General features: G+C 44.9%; 1 protein-coding gene across 2 annotated transcripts in view; it reads right to left on the bottom strand.

The window, feature by feature from the left end:
* The window catches only part of Setbp1 (SET binding protein 1), a 354,179-nt gene extending 333,339 nt beyond the window's left edge, over nt 1-20,840 (bottom strand). For both annotated transcript variants that reach the window (XM_042675182.1, XM_042675183.1), the window contains exon 1: nt 20,684-20,840. The gene's annotated coding sequence lies outside the window, so the exon portion shown is untranslated. The remainder of the gene's footprint in view (nt 1-20,683) is intronic.
* Nucleotides 20,841-22,280: the final 1,440 nt, after the last annotated feature.

Here is a 22,280-nt window from a genome sequence, read left to right as displayed (position 1 = left end):
AAAAAAAAAACTGGCCCGGAAACATGCCTATCAGAAGGTGCCTATGAGTGGCAGCAAAGATACCTTCAGAATAGCCAAGATCGAGAAAGCTGAAGTCTGAGCACAACAAATCCCTTCTCTCTTGGGAACAGCATTTCTTCAGCCTGTGGTCTGAAAGGAAACCATACAGGAAGGCAGCTATGTCTTCCCCAAGGATCCTGTTTCCCAGAAAGGCGAGGAGCATAGCTGGCTCCTGGAAAGTGCTCAGCTCTGAAAAATGGACAATTTACAAGTGCTTCCACTTTGGGGAAATCCAACAAACGTCTTTATTCCAGAAAGGAGGAAGCTGCCTAGTGAGAGGGTGAAGATTTTTGCTGCAGTTCAATAGCTACTTGTGACTCCTGATATAGTAAGGATAAAGTCCCTCTTAGGATGGGAGTGGCAAATAGCTTGGATGATTCTGGCTATTTCTCTTGTTTATTAGATCTGTATCTCATCTGTGCAATCTGAGTGCTTGTCCAACTCTTAAATATCTGGAAGTCATATTCAAGTCAATTGTCACTGGGGCCCTTTTTCTAGTGGCAGATACCATATTAGTTGTTGGGGGTACCATGATGTCTTAAGACATGTCTTTCTGCTTGTCAAGGAAGAGGGCCGAGTCCGTCTTTCTCAGTCTGGAGCCCAGATTCCTGCATATTGCAAGTAGTGATGGTCAATGTTTATTCCTTTTGGCAGGAATTATCAACATTATCTTTTTATTTCCTAATCACTAACTTACAAAGCTATCCTAGGTCTGGGCAAAAGGTGAGGCACAGATTTCTTAAGAGAATCCATCTGAATCTTCAAACCAGAGTGAAGCAATGTACATGCTGATAAGAGAAAAACAAGTGAAATTGTAGGTAAACAGATGGGGGTATGAATATTAAGACTCTTTCACTTAAAAATGGTTTACTTCAGTTTTGTATATCTGACTTTATAAAATCAGTAATTACTCAAATGTAGAAGATGAAGTTCTAAAATTTAAAACTTGAATTGTATAAGAGCCACAAAAAATAAAAATTTAATTCTATAATCTTTTGCCATTCTCCTCAGGTCAAGATCCTAAAAACACCGAATGTTTAGTTACACTGTTGAAGAAGGATTTGAAAAACAACTGCAAACAGCAGAATTTTATGTATACCGTAGCAAAGGAAAATAAAATGTGCATTTCATTTGAGAAAGCATAGGTCATCAGAAAGCTACAAGAAGAAACACATGATCTGGCTTGGATCATGGGCTTTTCTTAGGTAGAATAGAAAGAAGGATGATATGGTAGCAGAAGGAACAGCACAAGGCAAGGAATTTGCCAGGAGCAAATACAGCATTGTGCTCAGAAAAGAGCCAGCTGATGTGTGGCTAAGGAGGGTAGTATTGGTAAGAGGCATGGTACAAATAAAAGCTTTCAGCCAGATTGTGGATCATCCACGCCAATGCGTCTGGATAGTATCTTACAGGTACTGAGAAGCCATTGAAGAAATGATGGCACCAGTGAACAGGCACTATCTAAGTTTTGCTGGAGTTTGGCATGGTGGTGCATGTCTATAATCCTAGCTACTTGGGATGATACAAGGCCAGTCCAGGCAAAAAGTATGAGATCTTCTCTAAATAATAACCAAAGCTAGTAGACTGGGGAGAGGAAGAGCTCAAGTGATACAGCACTTCCCTAAGAAGTGCAAGGCCCTGCGTTCAATCCCTAGTGTTACTATTACTACATCTACTACTACTACTGATGATGATGATGATAATTAACAAACCAACGTTCACAGCATTTGCCAGAATTAGAAGAACCTGATATTAAATGAAATAGGGGTGGGGGGCATAAGAAAATTCAGGCTGTTGCTACAATTTTATTCTGATTGTATTTTGATTTATGCTGAGAGTAATGGGAATTTACTGTAACAGTATTTCAAGTACTCTCAATCTTTCAGAACACGTCATTTCTAGTTTAGACTTTCCATATTAGTCTCATGTTTGAGTCCAGTCTCAGGCCTTATCAGTCACCAAATGGCTCTGTCTAACCAAGTCAAATCTGTATCCACAAACGTCGTTACTTGCACAGAATTTTTTACATTGATGTATTTTTTTTTTTTACAAAATTGGTTCTTACCCCTCTTTTCTTGCATGGATATGCAATGCCTGGTATTCACTAGAACCTTCTAAATGTTTATTGCATGAAGAAAGGAATGAACAAATGAGCAGCTAAACAGACCTCGAGCTTTGCCATATTTCTAGGTCCTGCCCAAGTCTTCACTTCTCTATAGTGACATTTTTACAAACTGTGGGTACCGCATCCATTCCCTGGTATGACTTACACTGCACTCATCTGTAGAGTTTCCCACTAAATACCAGTCTCGTATTGTCTTCTGGCTGTTCTGAGCACACAAATCTTACTTGTGTAACTCAACTGCAATTCATTCTCAGGCTGAGGCCAACTGTGGTTGAATAATGCGTACATTCACTTCTGGACCAGAGCTGGATTGGATACTTGCAAGGTTTCAAGAAGTTCTTTCTGAATGAAAAGGAATTCAATCCAACAACGATTCAAAGTTCTATGGCTTGAAGTACCCTAACCATAACCCCACTTACCCAGGAAACTCTGGCTAAATTATCTGACTATCCTACAGATAATAATCCAGCCCCTGGATTCACATGAGCCCCTTATTGTAGAAAAATAAACCTTCAAAAGCAAAGAAAACTAACCTGTCTGTTGACTTCAGATGTACACGGGGTTTCTCTTCTCCTTTAGCCTCTCCAGCCCACACCCACCTACATGCCTGCCTGACAGTTCAATTTTTTGGTGAGCTGAGAGACAATTGCCAGTCCTCCTATGTTGCTCCCTGCCAGCACACACATGCGAGCATACAGACCACTCACATGCTCACAGAGTTCAGAGCCCAGGCAAGGTAGAAATATTTTGCCTTGTCACATTCTGGCAGTCAATGACTCCTTCAGAGAGGGTGGCGCACAATGGACACTCTGTACTTGGCTCCAGCCTCCAAAGTTAACTCTCCAAAGTTAACTGCAACCAGAGCTAACTCTTGTGTGGCTGTGTTAACAGAGCTTGGGAGCAGGCAGGGGAAATAAACAGTAAAACCTGTTTGGGAAGTAACTAGGCCCCAAGAAAGCAGCAGAGCAAGGAAAGAGCAGAGTTCTTGGGAAGAACACCAAACATGAGTTTGAAAATTTGGTCTCTACTCTTGGCTCTCTTCTGGCCAAGAAATGAGGTACTACATGAGGCCACTGAGTTCCATACCCCACATTTTCCTCAACAACAAATGGAGTGAAATCCAAGTACCTTTCATACTCAACACTGCATATACCTATGGGGGAATTGTTTGAATATGCCATTATTGCTCCAAGTGGCCAGAGCAATCCTGTGTATTTAGATATAGCTCAAATTCAAGGTAGACTCAAATAGTGTATTCCCTTGTGTCCTCCAAATCTGTACAATGCAAGATTGTTTTTCCTAGTCTAAAATACATACTCTATCTGCTGCCCAGAGGACTTCTTGCTGATCCTGGAGCTTGATGGAAAGGCAATTTCTCAAGTTTTAATGACTGATCAGAGCTTCAGAAATGAGCCGAGCACACTGACTTCTTAAGGCTTCCACGTGCTTCTGATGTGCTGGAATTGGAGAACTAGTGTCTTAGACTTTCCAGTCCATCTGATTTCCCCTGCACAGTGCTTTGGCCGCAGGGCACTGCTACCCTATATGTCAAAGTATTTTCCTCTTATAAAGGTACTCTAAGTTTATTGAGAAATAGGCATCAGTTACATTTGGGTCCATCTGTGCTGTCTTAATGCTGAGCATAGCCACCAACATGTAACAGTTGCCCAGGAAATGTTGACTGACTGAATTAAAAATTGAAAAATATAAACAATTCAAGCTGGTCTCCCAAGCAACATCTGCCTCCCTACCTGCTTAGCTCCTAGGACACTATCCACATGTAGGCCACTGTCATCCTGCTGATTTCCAAAGGGACAACATGGTGGAAACAGTCAAAGCCCTTGGCATAGTCAACAAAAGTCAAAAGATGCAACTTCTGTGCCTCATTATGTCCACATAAGACTTTGGTCAGTGTAGTGTCATCAATCAAATGAAAAGAGTGAGGTCCTCCTCACCACCCCCATATTAGACTATAAGTTTCCTTGGTACTTAAATTCAAAGTTTATTTAAAAACGAATTTTAAGACAACAACACATATGCCTCACAGAATGCTAAAGACAAGCAATCACAAAGCCAGGGAGAATCTCCTCTCTCATTTGTCTTGCTTTCCATTACCTTAGTCTCCCTCACTCCTGGGCATCCAACTCTTCCTCTTTAGCTGACATTCTACTCCCTACTGTGGAAGTTCCCACAATATCAAACACTTTTTTTCCTTCTTTACCGGAGTCTTGCCTCAAATCTTGAGGTGATATATTCTAAGGGCACGCAAAAGAAGATGGCTGCTGGCTGGTAGATTCCCCTTGTAGACAACTTGCTTTACACCTTTTGTAATTGCATATTCCCTTTCTCTTTATCTTAGAAATGTACCAATGAAAACATTGAATGTGTTGTAGATATGTCTCCTCTTAATTTTCCTGGAATGTTACAAATCTACAACATGGAGGTCTTTTCCAACTCAGAAATGTTCTCTATGATTATTCCTTCTGTTGTTTCTTCCATTCAATGGATGACTCTGGCTTCTGAGTTTTTCTTACAATTCTCAGTTTAGAATTCTCCTCTCTGTTCTGTTTCTATTATTTCTATCTCTCACTGGTTTTCTTTCCTTTGCCCTATACGACAGCATATTCTAATCTGTCCTCCATAAAACCAATTTAATTCTATTTTCCATGCCTTTTTGTTTTTATTAAGCTCACTGTAGATTATTAATTTTGCTGCTGCATGTGTTGTAGTCCTGCATCTTTCTTGATGTTGTTTCTTCTCATTCAGCTGATTCTGGTGTATTTTCACCCCAGCTTGCTCCTTGGTGTTAACACTGGGCTTCTATTCTACTAAAGTTCTACTTCCTCCTCTGGTAGATGCCAGGAAGCTTTCTAAAATTCTTATTTTACTGTCATTATAAATAATTCCATGATACTGCTGCTTTTATCTTGTTTTGAGTATTTCCCTGCCTCAGGTCTCCAGTTGGATTCTTCTTATTCATGTGCTAACAAGGGGAAAGTTACGCACTAGAAGCACTGCCCTACAGAGGAAGTATCAGTCTCCCTTTGATAACCCTTTCCATCCATCAAGGAGCCAACAGAAGCCTCCTCTCGGGGCTATTGCTGCTACCAGGGCTTATCTCAGCTCTAGTGAACAGAAACAATGCTATGCTGAAGCCAGTCCCTGTGGGCTCCTGAGAGTTCACCCTGTGTATCACTTCCCCAACTCCATGTTCAGTGAAATCAAGTCAGTGGCTTGAAAATCAGCCATGGTGGGAGTGTGTACACCACAGGAAACTTTACAAATCAGAGCTTTAATGAAAAATGAATGGGATGCTAAGCATTTACAAGAACACTGACAGGAGGCATGAATCTACTACTGTTTGCTGGAATAAAAAGATTATTCTGCTGGATTCTTTGAAGATTTGAATAACTAAAATCCACAGTGTGCCTTGTAACCACAAGTTTTCATGTCTATCCTAGAACTCCCATAAGAAATGTCTCCACCCAGAAGTCAATGGCAGTTCTCCTGTCTTACCGTTCTCCAGTCCTGCCTATTTGTTGCTGAAAAGCTGTGACCTTTGAGAACATGTATTATTGAAAGGTGTGAGACTCTTTACATTTTTTTTATTGTAGCAACAGACCTGAAAATTGTTAATTTTTCTAGTTGACAAAAAAATATTTTTTTTTCCCCCTGAGTATCGGACCTAAGGCCTTATGCATGCTAAGTAGGTGCTCTACGTTAAACTACACCCCAGCCATAGACATCAGGAATTTCTGATTCTGGGAAATGTCCCATGGTATTAAAGAACGGAGTATGATAGTACCTGATTATAGAGAAAAGCAAACTGTATTTTTAACCTAAGCTCATTACATTAGCCTATAGTCATAACAATTCCTTAACAGACTCTTACAAGAACCTGTCTGATCTTGACATCATAGTAGTTGACTGTGTGTCCTTTATTTCTGCTCAAGAGTCACAAGTGGCTTTTTTTTTAAACTTTGTACACACTTGGAATCCTTCCCCTGTCCTTTTGACTTAATACTTCACAGGATGAGGTCATATGTTTCTTCTCTGAGCTTCATAAACCAACTCAGGACTCCCCATTTGGTGCCTTTGGAATATACAATGCATCTTTCTTGGCACTTACTACATAGTTGAATAGTTGTACCTCTCTTAGTTTTAAATCCTACTAAACTATAAGCCTATAGGAGTAAGATCTATGTTTATTTGGCTCATCCTAGTAACATCAGAGCCCAACACAGTTTGCAATACATAGAGAGACAATCTAAAGTCTTAATTCAGTAGATGTTGAATGAAAGCCTGTGTCAAGGTTAAGCTGGATATCATTTGACTCAGGTGCCAATGGCTCTGAATGATGCTTCTTAAAATGCTTCCTCCTGAAGAAATACCTGGAACAAATGTTCCATAAACACTAGTAAATGGATCAAGTTCCCAGCCAGTACTCACTTCTCATTCAGCCAAGGCAAAAAGCCATGTGCCGCAGTTCTCTGCCACTCCAAATACATCAGCCATATATAGCAAAGGATTAAGTTCTTATTTGGTGGTTTCTTTGGGTACCAAACACCTGTGTGCTAATTCTAGATGACATTTTGTCTCCTCTGTGCAGCAATCCATGACTCCTTCATTCACCACACCCTTCAGCAACATCTTAAGAGATGTCCTGATGCACATTTATTGAAAATGGCTCCCCAGGAGGTAGTTCTTCTTCCTGAAGGCCCTTTTTCCTTTCTCCATTCAGTTTTTTCTAAGCTACCTTTCAAGAACTGGGTCTCATTTCACCTCCTTCAGAGAGACTGGCTGAACTTACTTTTTTCATCCCACTTTCCCTTGCACACACTTGTCTCACACACACACACACACACACACACACACACAAACATACTTCCTTAGGTACTCCATCATCAAAACATTTGACAAACTGCATTTCAATATTACATTAAATTACCTATCTTGCCCAGCAAATCAGGCACTCTGTGAAGGAAAAGGGCTCTGTTTTAAATGAGTTTTCATACAGTGCAAAGCCCAGTGAGCGTACAGAGAAATGGAAACAGAGAGCATCCATACCCTGAGAAAAATAACAGTATCTCAGAATGGATGTCTCAGGATTAGATGACTTAGCCTCTAGTTCCCACTTAGTAACCATTTTCTGGGAGACATTTTTAATCTATTCAAGTCTCATTTGGAAATTGGGTAATAATCCTACCTCAAGGGCTGTTTGAAGAAGTAATTGACGATTAAATGAGATAATAATTACCTGGATCACTTTAGTAAGTGCTCACACTTTTTGTTCAATTTGATTTAGTCCCATAGTCTGTGTCACCCAAGCTCACATTTGGCTAAGTGCTTCTCTTTTTTCTTCTCAGATCTCAAGTAAAGCCCGGAGGAATGGGGTTGGAAGGCACTTTGAAAGCCACCTCCTCCTTCTCCAGGCAAATCAGAAACACACACAATGGGTTTAATGTGTACCTGCTGACATGTCTTTTTTTTGCTATTATTTACCTATAGTCTTCTTGTTCCTAGTTCATCCTGGAAAAGGAAATGACACTGGGTTTTAAATCAGGAATTCCAGGCTTAATACTGTCATTTTTTTCTTCCTGAGTGTTCCCATTTTTATTTGGGGTGGCATCAGGAGAATTCCATGACTCATTCTGGTCTGACATGTCCAGGTACTGAACACCTGTCTTTACTACTTGATCATCAAAAGTCCTGCAAAGGCAAGGCTGGCTCCTTCTAACTGCTTTATTGGCTCCTGCATATTCTGCAGCTTGGTCAGGCTGGGTTGATTGAGCTGAACACAAAACTAAGCATATGGGATTTCCATGATAGGGAAAGAGGCAGAATCAAATTTCTGAGGCCTGAGTTGGGCACAGTAACCAACAGTTCCAGCCCTAGTTACAAAAACACTGTCTCCCCCGGGAACAAATAACACAACACACTACAACAGCATGAGCCTTGGCTCTTAGCTCCTGGGAAAAGATCTCTATGGTACTAACAGGCCAGTCTTTATGTTTTCAGGTTGAACCAGTTGAGCCCTGGCTTTGGCAGTCCACTGATTGCCTATGTTCCTCTATGACGTCAAGGAAAGAGCACACTTGCAGTAAGAAGACGGTAAATGTGAACAGTGCCCTACACCAGGCCCTTTATAGACATTACTTTATAGCCACTTAATCCTTAAATGACTATAAATCCTAGAATACAGAAGATCCTGCCAGATGTTTAAATGAAGCTCTAGAAAGTAAATAATTTGCCCAGGAGCACACACTCCTGTGTCAGATACACAGTTGAGTTCGCCTACAGTAGTATGCTGAGTAATACGACTTCTGTCTATGATACGCTTTGTATCTGATGCTGGTCCCATAAGATTATCACAGAGCTGACAGTTTTCCATCATTTGGTGACGCTGCAGCTATTGCGATGATGTAGTGCATACATTACCCCTGTGTTTAAGGTGTCATAGTGTAAACAAATGAACTGCACTGCCAGCCACATATACGTACAGCACATACAGCTTCATGTGGCACACAGTAATTGATAAGGCGAGTGATAGTCATTTACTAAACACCAGTTTGTATATTTACTACACTAGTTTTTTTTTTTTTAATGTCTACTGTAAAACAGATGTCACATTGGTCTGGCCATGACCTCTTTCCTCTCACAGTTATCCTATCTCTAGATTGTATCCAGAGATCTTGTGTGACTAACATATACCATTCAGGTATGTATGTATAAGCATCCTCCGATGTGGTTCTCAGACCATGTCCCTATGGTTAAGTGATGTGTGACTACAAACAAGATTCCAAACCCTCCCTTGCATCATGACATATCTAAGATACGTCATGCTGGCTTATCATTCAAAGCTCAAAGTCCCTTCCATACCAGCCTGACATCTGACTGGCCATATCATTTAAACTCTCTGAATTTTAAACTCTCCTAGAATTTTCCAAGATGGGTGCAAAGGTGGGCTGGACAACCAATATAAGTTACTGTAACTCTGGTCCTCCACTCATCATTTGTAAGTTAGGGGTAAAAATGGCAAACTTACTTGGAGACAATGGGTAGAAACCAGATGATCTAGCAGATGATAAATTCCTCAGTCTTTCTTTCAAGTTTCTCTAATGTTGACCCCACTGCAAGTTCAGTCTGAATTCAAATCCCTCAACTTTTCATCCATCTGATTCAGCAATTGCTTTGTTCATTGTTGTTTGAACATAAAGTATAATCTGACACTTACATATTTATGCTTCTGCTGTGAAGGAGATGCTAGGCATACCAGAGAGCTAAGCAAATATTAGCTCCACTTCCCTTTCTTTTTGATATTTCTCCTCCAGCTATCTTGAAGTGTCGCTTAAACATTGCATTGCTACTGAAACTTGCATGTCTTTCTCCAATGATACAGTAAACTCGTGGAGAAAAGTTCCAGTGGAGATTTCTATGTCCCAGAGTGACCATTCCAGTTCAAATGCAAATAGGTAGTTTCATTGTTCATTCTAAAGAGACTTCTTTTGAACCCCAGTCTGAAGAGCTGGTGATAGACAGGACTTAGACGGAGGCAGGCAGCATGGTACTGTGTTGGAGTTCTTTCATGTGTGGAATGTGTGGAGGTCCCTGGTGGCATGTCCTTCTGCTCTGCGGTCTCGCACTCTGCTCCTGGATCCTGTCTCCTCAGCTCAGCTCTAGGGAGCTAAGGCTTTGATCTGATTCTTACAGTACCCGACCCATCTGCCTTGCTGTCTGCCATCCAGAGCCCTGTGGTCCCAAGGCATCTCCCTTACCTCTCTGCACCCACCTTAAAACATCCCATCATTCAGGATAAAGTGGCCCCCATCCAATCCTTGAGCTTTCTCTATAGTGGCCCCACTACATGGGCTCCCACTACAATTCAGTATTTTAGCCTGAGAGACATACAATGTGTTCCAGGGGATCTTAGGACATGTTCTACCCAGATTGAGAGCAGCAACATGATCTTTCTCCTCTCTTGGGACTCCTCATAGCACCCATAGGAGTCTATTGTATTTGATGACAATGAACAAACTTGATTTTGCCCACTCAAAGTATTGAGAAGTTGATGACTTTAAATTTCCACCCTGGATACATGAACTAAGATCAACTTAGAGAACCCTGGGTTTCATCCTTCCATTGTGGAAGAAGACCTCACGTCAGTAAAGTGCCTGCGAGGCGTGGCCAGCCCTTCCACCTCAGTTATCTGGACCTTCATCTCAGAGCTGCCTGCCAGAGCCTGCCATTTGTGGTGCATACTCACACTTAACATTCACTGCCTTGAGACAGTTCTAAATTTATCCTTACACCTCATCCTACCTCTGCTTCTATGTCAAAGGTAATCTACTCCCCAAAACCATCTCCCGTTGCACTTCTACTATTAAGCACATCCTCCTCAAAGACTTCTTCTGCTACACTTCAGTACTGAGCATACGAACAGCACACCTCCACTTTGAATCATGTTCTTAGATGAGCTGCGGAGGGATGATTTCACCATTATTAAGCATGCCCTTTCAAATATCCTGTCCATTCCCCAAAGGCTAAAGTCACATCTCATAGCAGGTCTTCCCCATCAAGAGTGCCAGGCTTAATGGCTCACAAAGGCTGCAATGCCAAGACTTTAATAAATATTTGTGGATCAAAATACTGATTGTAATAGAGCTCCAGAGTACAAATAATGAACAGAAAGAAGGCCCACAGAGCTTTCACATCAAATGGTCCTTTTTAGCCACCACTATTAATCAATACTTTTTAAAAAAATCAAAGATCTCATTGCTCAAATAACAATAGGTCACAGGCATAGCCAGCAGCCACCTACTTCATTACGCTGCTACACTTACGTAAGTGCCTCCAATGCTTCCAACAAGCATTATCAGACCACTAATTTGAATTCACCAGATTTAGCTACTCCATCTCCCTATGGCACCGTCCTAAGTTCAAACAACAAGCATTCTTTTCCACTGCAAACTGAAGCATTGGCAGATAAAAAGAATAGTGAAGAACTGGTTTTCACACAATGTTTTTGTTCTTCTCCCTCTCCTGGACCCTTTCTGCATTCTTATCCCAAATCCTTTGCAAGATTCTGGGGTCCAAGTCATCTCAGAATCTCAGTAGCTTGCAGAGGTTTCCTTTTCCTAAAGACCCAATCAGTGTATCCTAATTAAACTATTTACAGTCCCTTAGGTCAAAGGCCAATTTTCTTGATGTCATCCCAATCTAACCTCACAGGGAACTCTGGTTTTGGGGGTTAAAAATACAAAGCAACTTATCAGCTACTGCTGAACACAGGTTTCCCTTTGCAGGGAAGACAGGTGTAGAAGGATAGAGAGTAGCCGGGCGCTGGTGGCTCACGCCTGTAATCCTAGCTACTCAGGAGGCTGAGATCTGAGGATCGCGGTTCAAAGCCAGCCCGGGCAGAAGAGACCGTGAAACTCCTATCTCCAATAAACCACCAGAAAACCGGAAGTGGCGCCGTAGCTCAAGTGGTAGAGTGCTCGCTTTGAGCTGAAGAGCTGAGGGACAGCGCCCAGGCCCAGAGTTCAATCCCCACGACCGACAAAAAAAAAAAAGGATAGAGAGTACCCCCCAGAAGAAGGAGTTAACCCATGCTTCAGGTTCTTTAAACTCCACTTAGAAAAATGATACCCAGACCATAGATGTATGACATAAGTGAAATATTCACAGTGGAGATTCCAGATGCCTCCAGGGCGTGGGAAGCCAGGGCAAAGCTTTGGCAGATGTTATGGTTTTGGACTTTCCAGAAGCTGCCTTTGTACCATCTTCCTCATGTCAACTCAATTATTCCACCAAAGAAGGCTGGGCTTCAAAAGAAGTGGAAATACTTTAACCCTTTTCTTCATTCCACATTATTCTTTGTGGTATTTCTTCATACAGAGTTTGCCATCTACTCCTCAGTTCTTCCCTACAAGCCTGTTCTGTTCTAATTGGGAAGCTTCTGATTCAATTTACCCCAGGGCACCAACTTCCCCTGCTATAACTCTCTCAACCACATCAAATACTGAGCAAAGCTCATTAATTTCCAGTAGGATTGGTTTAGACAGTTGTTGGGGTGTCATTAAGTGGGTTTGAAGAGCTGTAGGCTTTATGATAATGCTAAAATCCTTGAGATTGTTAGGCACTGGTGGCTCATGCCTGTAATTCTACCTACTCAGAAGGCTGAGATCTGAAGATCCAGGTTCAAAGCCAATCCAGGCAGGAAAGTCTGTGAGACCCTTTACTCCAATTAACCACCAAAAAGCCAGAAATGGAGCTGTGGCTCAAGTGATATAATGTTAGCCTTGAGCAAAAAGCTCAAGAACAGTACCCAGACCCTTAGTTCAAGCCCAAGAACTGGCGTGTGCATGCACACATGCACACATACATGCAGGTATACATGTACACACACACACACACACACACACACACACACACACACACAACTCTGGGATACATCTAGTTATTTAGAGTCCCAAAATGTCAAAAAGGACTGCTCACACCAATTGTGACTATTCCACTTTATGATGGGCCAACAAAGCAGTAGAACCAATGCAACCTGTGCTGTATCCTATGCTAACAGATGGCCTCCCTGCTGCCTGCCTCCCTCCCCTTGCTACTGGCCCTTCTTGATTACTTTCACTTTCAGCCTTTCCTCAGTTCCATTGTGGTCAGGCTCACTCAGTCACCAAGGAGCAAAAGCACTTGGACTTGAATATCAAAGAAAACAACACGGTTAAGTACCAGAATGAGTGTGGTGGACAGAGAATGCAAGTGGGACTTTCAGAGAAAGTCAAGAGCTGTGTGAATTAGAGTGGTGATGAGACTCTAGTAGGCACTTAATAAATATTTCATGATTGGGTGAATGAGTGAATCAGTGAGTGAGAGGAGGTCAATGTGCTATGAGGAGGCCAATGTGCTATGACATCATTACCTCAGACTTTAAGGAAGAAGCTGAGATTGGGTGATTTTCCCTGAAAGTTAGCCCAAAAATATAAAAAAGCCATTAAATATAAATAGTTAATTATCCTAAGAGGCCTTCATTGTGCGGCTTCATTTTGGAGAGCTATAGTATACCTTCATTAACATTTATGATCAGGCAACAGTGGCTCATGCCTGTAATCCTAGCAACTCAGGAGGCTGAGATCTGAGGATCACAGTTCAAAGACAGCCCAGGTAGGAAAGTCCCTAAGAGTCATATCTCCATTTAATCACCAAAAAGCCAGAAATGGGGGTGTGGCTCAAGTGCTAGAATGCTAGCCTTGAGCAAAAAATGCTAACAGACAGAGCCCACGCCTTGAATTCAAGCCCCAATTACCACCCCCACCATCCACCCCGCAAAAAAAACCTCAACATGTTTGTGAAGTTCATGGGGTTTGAACTCAGGGCCTGAGCTATGTCCCTTAGTTTTGTGTTTTGTTTTGTTTTGCTCAGGGCTGGTACTCTGCCCTTTGAGCTACACCTCCACTTCTGGCTTTTTGGTGGTTCCTTAGAGATAAAAGTCTCATGGAGTTTCCTGACTTCAAACCAGGATCCTAGCCTCTTGAGTAGCTATACTTATAGGCATGAACCTCCAGTATCTGGCTAATATATAAATATACAAATTCTTTGATTCATTCATGAACCAAAAATCTATCATAAACAGGTGCAAGATGTGGGCATACACAACTATAATCCCAGTTACTCAGGAGGTAGAAATTGGAAGAAGTGCAGTTTGAGGCTAGCGTAGACAAAATGTTAGCAAAGTTCATCTCAACCAACAGCCAGGCAGGAAGGTGTGTACCTGTGGTCCCAGCTACACAGGAAGCATAAGTAGGAGGATCATGGCCCGAGGTTAGCCCTGAGCAAAAATGCAAGGCCATATCTAAAAAATAGCTAAATAAAAACAAAAATAAAAAGACCAGAGGCACAGTTCACCTGGTAGAGTGCCTGCCTAGCAAGTACTAGTTCCTGAGTTCAAACTCCAGTACTGCCAAAAGTAAAAAATAAAAAAAGTTGCAAGCTTCACCCCTTTCTTTAAAAAGGGGCGAAAGTAGGTGAGAGAACAGCAAGGCAGAATGGCTGGGCGTGGCCTGCGCTTGGACACAAAATGCTCGGGGAACCAGGACAAGGGAGCTGTGGTTAGTGACTCCAGTGTCCTCACTGAGGGGGTGGGGTGGCTAGTTTCCTAAGACACAGCTCTGCTTAAAAGGGACCAGTCAGGGCACTTTCCAGCAAGGAAGCAGCAACCCTGAGAGGGCTGAAGTGTGGAGGTGGGCAGGTGACAAAGTGCCCAGGTCAGTGAGGAAACCAGTCTGACAAGAGCACAGAGCCTGGTGTGTGTTTGGTCAACTGAAGTTTCACTCAATAACTCTGCATAGGTGGCTCAGTGTCAGCTGCCAGACAGAAAGGATCAGGTGTCTTGGGAAAGAGCAAGAGGAGAGACAGAGTTGAGGAGCCAAGAAGACTGAAGAATGTTCCTGATTCTAGAGAACTTCCTGTTCTTACTGAGACAGAGACAACCCTGACATTTGTTCATTCTTTAGAGAAGTTGGAAATTAGGGTCTGAATGTCACTGCTCAGCCATAGTGGTTCCCTGATAAAGAACTATTGTTCTTTCCCTGCCACCTCCCCTCTCTATGTGGCTACACCCATGCGTTGCTTTTCTTCTTTTGATTTTTTTTCAAAGAACACTTCCAGAACACCAATACTTCCTTGATTCCAACTGGACAGCACATGGACTTTGGGTCTCAGCTGGACATAGACATATCACAATGCAAGCTGTATATGAGTTGAATAATTCAACTTGCCCACCGTACATACATCTACACTATCAAATCAATGGAATTATTAGAACACAAAGGGCCCTCATGGGTATTTCTGGTCTGTCCAAGGGGTTATTAATCTGTAGGCCAGACAACAATAATCTCAGATACCAGTCTCTAGGAACCAGCCCAGAATTTAGTGACAGAAACTAGCTGGTATATTTAATCTTTAAAGCCCCCTGTACCCCGCTCCAACACGTTTTACTGAGTAGGTTACTGATGTACAAATAGGTAAAATACCTTGCTGGGGTCATTTAACTGGGACGAACTGAGGAAAGGATTCAAGGCATATCTTGTCACCTCAAGTATCAAGCTACTGGAGTTTTACCCAAAATATCTGGCACCCAAGTCACCCCCAACCTCTGTCATTTTAGGTAACTCCATTACCATCATTACCTCATCTTCTGCATAAAGATAAAATGCCTCTTTGGCTTCTTTCCTCGGAAGAACCAAAGGGGTGATGTGAAGATATTTTTGAAAAGAACAAATTTCCATACATATAAAAGGAAGTATTTTTGGTGGAAAATGATACGTTGGATCAGGAAAAAAAAATTTTTCCAAGCTAACACAATTCTTCTCACCAATTTATCCCCTCTTTTCCTAGCACTTTGAAAGGCAAAGCACTGCCTGCCTGTCGGCCCAGTTGGCTCTATCTAGACTTGTTTTACATGCAACTCTGCATCATAAACCAACTTCAGCTCCTGGAGATGATGTAGTTGGTTCTTCTCAAGAGGTACTATGAATTTTGGGGTGTTCCACTCTTCATGTGGCTCTGGCATGCTCTAAACAGGTTGGGAAACTACTGGTTTCTAAGCTAAAGATATTAGAAATGTTTTCTTGAACTTAGAGGGTACCCTCTAGAAAGGCTCAACTCCAGCTCTTAGGAAAGCTGCTGTTTCTGAACCTATGAGACCTCCATGGGTCACTAATTTAGACTAGACCATCTCAGGTCATTATCTCCCAAAACTTTATTTCGCCCTAATTTGGTATGCCCAAGTGAATCTGAAATCCAAGCAGAAGGCTGAGGAAAGTTGAAATGATAACTCAGAGCCAAATAATAAGGTAGGTTGTCATCATCTCTCGGCATTCAGGAAGTATACTCCGTGAAACTTGGTGTTTTCTTTTCTGTACAGATCAGGTGTTTGGCTGGCCAATGTGTTTGCAACTTCATGAGGATTATATGGAAACATCAGGTGACCTTCAGAAAGAGCTCTAAGAGAAGCCAAAACTTGTGGCATATGATAACAGAATTCTCCCTTCCATTCTGACTAAAACACTTTGGGGAACTCACTCAGTTCTAGAGTTTGAATGCTGAATGTTACTCAAAGATCTCTGTGTTAAAAGACTGGTCCCTAGAGTAGCACTATTGAGAGCTGGTAAAACTTTGTAAGAAGCAGAGATTAGTGGGAGGTCTATAAGCTACTGAGGGCTGTGCATTTGAAGGGGATTTGAACATCCAAGCTCCTTCCCATTTTTTTCTATGTTTTACTTCCTGGCTCTGAAGTGAGCAGTTTGGTTCTACCACCAGTATGTACTGCCTTGCCACAGGCCCAAGTCATCATGGATTAGAGCCGTAAGTCTGTAAGCCAAAATAAATCTTTTCTATTTATAAGTTGATCATCTCAAAGTATTTTGTTATAGCTGACTCAGCTTCATTAGATGCAGTAGCACATGAATGGAGCTGAATTGTTTTGGTCTCATCCTCACGGCAACTCTAGGAGTAGATAAAATGGGGTGCTTTAAAAACTATGTGAGGCTTCCTTTCTTCAGCCCTATGCTGTACTCTCCTGGACAAGAACACCTTCCTTTGCTCTCACCCACTTCCGCTAAGACTCTCCAGTACCTTGGGCCTCTGAACAAATTCTACCATTATCATCCCAGTTTAAATGCTCTGCAACTAACTTCGACAACGCTAATGTGTTAAAAGTGATTGGCCTTGTTTGTCTGAAAGGAGTATAATGAAAGCAACTTGAAAGCCATCAGAAAAACAAAACAAAACAAAACAAAAACCTTTTTATTTCCTACCCCAGAGCATCAGAGAAAACAGAATTTCATTGGCTGAGTCTACCTTCAATAGCTTTCTGGTTTCAATTAAAAGTTTCAGTCTCTAAGGGAAAATCTGGTATTCTGGGAAGCCAAGGTCCAAGCCAAGTTTCAGTGTCTCCACAGGAGCCTAGAAAGGATGTCCCATCCATCTAACTAATTCTCATCTTCTTCCTTTTGCATAATATATATATATATATATATATATATATATATATATTTCAGAGCGGAGATTGAAGTACCACTAAAAATAATGATCATGTTGCAAGAACTCTGTTCTCCTGGATGCATGCTTTGGTGCCAAAGAAGTATTGATTCTACCCCTAATGGAATTCAAAGTTAAGATAACAGCAGAAAAGGAATGGGGGATCCAGGAGGAAAAGTGCCTACCTATTTATTTCTTATTCGACAAAAGCCTTAGTGCCGCCTCTCTCTCTCCCCACTGACCAGTTTTCAATTGCAATTTCCAAAGAAAATCTCCCTCTCCCTCCCCCCCCTCTCTCTCTTCCTCTTCCCCCCTGCCCAGGTCATTGGTGATTGGCAAAGCAGCTCACCATGAGTGGTTTAAGTACATGACCAGAAGCCCTCATGGCATCAGTGGGAGCTTCTTGGTTCCCTCAGGGATATTTCCAGGTTTCCTTCTTGTGAAGTTCAGAGCTGGGGCTCTGTGCAGAGCCTTCCTATGTAACATTCTGATGTTAATGTGCAAAAGATCAGATTACAGCCTTTAGCTGGCCTAGCCCATTCATGAACATATAAGGCAACTGATATTTTCTGATACTTTCTCCCAGGCCAGAAGTAGTCCCTTCCTCACCAAACACGCTGCATCTCAGATGGCCCTCCTTATGTTCACTCCATCCCCCTCCCCCACCCTGAGTTTGTTTACTCCACCCGTGACACGTCTATTTTCCTTGCTAAAAGAGACAAGTCTGCTTCCCTCCTCTGGCTAAACAATGCTGGTGCTCTCCACCTCCTTCCCCTAGCTCAGCTCAGCTCAGGTTACTATACTGGCAACAGCTCCCAGGACCCCGTCTGAACATTACTACAACTTCCCCAATCCAGAACTTTTTCTCTTACTTTTCCTTTTTTTTTTTCTTCTTTTAACTAACCAGGGAAGAAGATTGTGTCCTAGGCAGTACTTTAAGCACTGGTCTCTATATCTAGGGCTATATTCCCTGTAGCTTGCAAAGCTCTCAGTGTTCAACCATACTTGCTTTCTTCCTTCTCTTCTGATTTACATCACACATTATCTCCAACACTCTTTTCTGGTAATTGGCATTGAGAATAAGTACAAGTGGAAAACACAGCACCTGCAACTATGTTCTGAAACCTAGGAACCCTAGATCAGAGAGGAAAGAAAGAAAGAAAAAAGAAAAAAATTAGACCTCCCTCCAGGAGGAGACGGATGGCAGAAGCCACAGAAATCCAGAGAAAAGCAGGGAGAGACCTGAGATTGTAAACTGACTACACCTTAAAGTGCTATAAACTTTCTCCTCCTTCACAAACCACCCCTGGCTAGTTGGCCCCGCCTACCAACCTCTAACTGGAAAACTCATTCTCTACACGCCTCCCCCCCCAAAAAAAAACCTAGGTCTCATCTAGTGCTGCAGCTGTGGCCTGCACAGAATAACATACCCGTCTCCAAGTCCCTCTCCTTCTCCTTCCTTCTTACAACATACACAATAACCTCTTGGCAAAACATAGCTGAGTTTGGATGAGACCCTGGAGATTTACCTGTATGGACTACAGGAACCAAACTACCAAAGAATTCCAGTGACAGTTACTTTATAAAACTTAGTCTTCAGTGCAAATCTACAGGAAATGAAGAAAGGCAGGATGAACAGTGAAGGAATGAAAAAGGAAAGGGAAAGGAATGTCAGAGAAAAACAAGTAACGTCATTATTTCCTTACAGACCATGGACTCCAACCAAACTTTAAGGGAAAGGTGTGAATAGTTGTGGGATTATAGGAGAGCTTCTGTAGAATTCTAAAACAAAGTCCCTACAGAAGAAGAGTTTCACCAGGGATAAAGAAACACACAAATTACAATGTCAGTATTAGATGTCAACCATGAGATTATCAGGACAGTTTATTTTAAGAGGAAACAGATCGGAAATTCTTGCCCTCAACAGTCCTTCTAGGCAGACACACATAAAGAAGAAATGTAGCATCTAGAGGCTGCAAGAACACAACTCTCCTTCCACACCCCCAGTACCTCCAGCCTCGTCTCCTACTTCCAACTACATAACTTTCAGATCACCAATGAAAATATTTCCAGTTGGATCCGATTTCAGAATTGTAGTGAGCAGGGGAGGACAGGGGAGGAGGGATGGAAGACAGCATTTCAGCAATAACTTACTACTATTGTTATTATTGTTGTTATTATTTTAGAACCAGCATGCTCTACCGATCAGAAATGGCAATTACCCAATAATGCTCCCATCACAAACAGACAACCAAAGCCAGCATGACCGTTATCACCATCTTGCTACAGATCTGTCCAGTTCCGTTTACCTGACTTTCCTTCTGGGGGAACTTCTCAGACAGTGTTTTGGTCAAAGAGATAATGGTTCGAAAGACAAAAACAATAAATCGATACTGAAGGGCTTCCTTTCCGGGAGTGATTTTGCTCTGGAAACGCCGACAGGGGAAGCCTGCTGTTAATTCCCAAACCCAAGGGCTCCTCTAGAACACGCACACAATGCGTGCTTTCAAAGCGGCATTCGCCTGCTTTTAAGGGAATTCCTGTCTTTGCAGAATCCTCAAGCCGGAGAGCACAAGAAACGGGACTCAGATCCATTAAGATTTCTTTTCTTTTTTTTAAGAGAAAGACCAATGCAACAGCCCCAGAACACAAGCAGACACCAACCTTCGCCCGCTGGACCACTTCTTGCCAGTTCTTCTCTATTAACCGACACATTAAGATTCTGATACACCGCCCCCCCCCCAAAAAAAAAAAAGAAGAAGAAAAAAAAACAACTAGGTTACAATGTAGCTCTCTAGCTCCACTTAACCTGCAAGTTACAAAGACAGAGAGAAAAAAAATCCTACCGCCTTGCCTTTCCACCCCGGTTCCAACCCCTCCCCCCTCCCGGGTCCACTCCACCAACGCCAAACACGCTGGCCCCCGGCAGCCCGCGGCAGGACCGACCCGGGGAGGTGGGGGGGGGGGGGCTCGGAAGAATTGGGAAGGTGGAAGGAGGGGGGGGGGAAGAGATCAGATTAGACGAAACTCAATAAGCTCCCAACCCTCCAGCCCGACGACGCTTCCACCATTGCCGCCACCAACGGGCCACTCCAATTAAGCCAAGCATCACTGCCCACGCCGCGGGGCCGGCCAGAATCGCGCCCATCCTTTGGGCAAGCGAGCCCTCCCGGGAACCAGCATCCATCCCGCCCTCCTCAGCCCGCTCTCCCCTTCCAAACGCCGCCGTGCAAAGTCAAAAACCCCCGGCGAGGCGAGGAGAACTTTTGTATGCAGGGCACACACACACACACACACACACACACACACACACTGCCCCATGTGGCCCCTGGACGTGCAGGGGGAGGGGGCGGTGGAGGTGGTGTGGAGGTGTGTGGGGGGGAACCCACGGCGCGGCGGCGGGGAGGGCCAAGCGCCGGGGTTCCCGGACCAAGGTCGCCGCGCGCTGCTCACCCATGTCCCGGCGGCTCCGGCTCCGCTGGCTTCCAGCGCTCGCTCAGATCCCGGTCGCTCCGATCTCTCGCCCGAGCCCCCAAAGGTGCTTCTGCCGCAACTCCATGGCGATGAGCATCTGTCAAACGGCGAGCCCGCGGGGCGGGCCACCCTGGCTCGGGGGACGGGGGGGGGGCGCCGCCGGGAGGGAGGGAGGTGGAGGTGGTGGAGGTGGTGGAGGTGGTGGTGGTGGTGGTGGTGGTGGTGGTGGTGGTGGTGGTGGTGGTGGAGGGGGGGGGGGGGGCGCCCAGGCGCGCGGAGGCGGCGGCGAGCGGCGGGCGCCCCGGCCGGCCCCGCGCTTCCCGCCCGACGCGGCCGCCTCCGCCGCGCCACCGATTTATGGAGAGAGATATCAAGGGGGAAAATGGCGTCTCCGGAGCCCGAGGAGTCCTGGAGTAATCACATTCACACACACACACACACACACACACACGCACACACGCACACACAGGCGCGCGGCTAGCCCGGCTAATTTTAGCAGGAGCACCCCCCCCTCCCCAAAATCACCGTCGTAAATCGAATCTGTGTATGTATATGCGCACACACGGAGCCCCGGAGCCCCGGCTCTCCGCTCTGTTTTGTTTTCTTTCCTTTTCTTCAAAGGATGGGTTGGAGCTTTAAAAAAATTAAACAATTCGACAGGAATAATGATAAAGAAGCGCGGCCGGGCTCGGGCTCGGGCTCGCGGGAGGCGGCGCGCCCAGGGCCAGGGCGCTTTTGCTGAGCTGTGCAGTTCGGTCCGCCGCCCCGGGCCGCCCCTGCCCGCCGCCGCCGCCGGTGGCTGTGCCGCCCCGCGGTTCGCTAAGGCTGCTCCCGCCGCCTCCGCCGCCGCCGCTCCATGGTCGCGCCCGCCCCGCGCGCCCCCACCCCACCCCCGCCGCGTCCCTCGCCCGCCCGCCCGCGTCCCCGGCGAGCGCCGGAGTGGGGTCGGGCCCGGGTGGCTGCCTCCCGCGCCCTTCTCCCGAGTCCCGGAGTCCTAGTGAAAGGAAAGGGGGGGGGGGGATGGGGGAGGGAGAGAGGGAGGGAGGGCTCAGGCGGGGGAGGGGGAGGACCGAGCCGAGCGGGGACGGTCACCCCGCGAGCAGCCTCCGAGCCGGGGGGGGGGGGGGCGGGGAGGGGCGGGGGTGCCGATGCCCACAAGGCTCGCTCAGCAGGATCGGGGCCGCTCCCCGGGGCTGGAGGAGCCGAGAAAAAAGAGAGAAAAGAGAGAGAGAAAGAGAGGGAGAGAGAGGCACCGGCCAGCCGCGAGCGGGCGGCGAGAGACCTGCTCCCTCCACCTCCCCTCCGCCCGTGAATTCGGTCAATGGGTGCGAGCGGGGCTCCGGGTAGTGCAGAGGGAAAACAGTTTGTGGAGGCCGATCGGGGAGCCCTCGCCAACCCCGCGCCCCGCCCGCTCCCCAGCGCCCTCGCGGCCCAGTGGCTCCTGCCGCCCGGAGACTGAGCGGCCGCGGGGCCCGCCGCGGGCTGGGCGCGGGTTCCCGGGCTCAACACTGCCACTATCTGACACAAGGCGGGCAGTGTTGGGGGCTGGGGCAGGCGCGCGCCCAGACGCGAGTTG

Source organism: Dipodomys spectabilis, unplaced genomic scaffold (genome assembly GCF_019054845.1).
Source record: "Dipodomys spectabilis isolate Male_0828 unplaced genomic scaffold, ASM1905484v1 ptg000024l, whole genome shotgun sequence".
Classification (NCBI taxonomy): domain Eukaryota; kingdom Metazoa; phylum Chordata; class Mammalia; order Rodentia; family Heteromyidae; genus Dipodomys; species Dipodomys spectabilis.
Note: the sequence above shows the minus strand (reverse complement) of the source record. Positions and strands in the feature narration are given on the sequence as shown.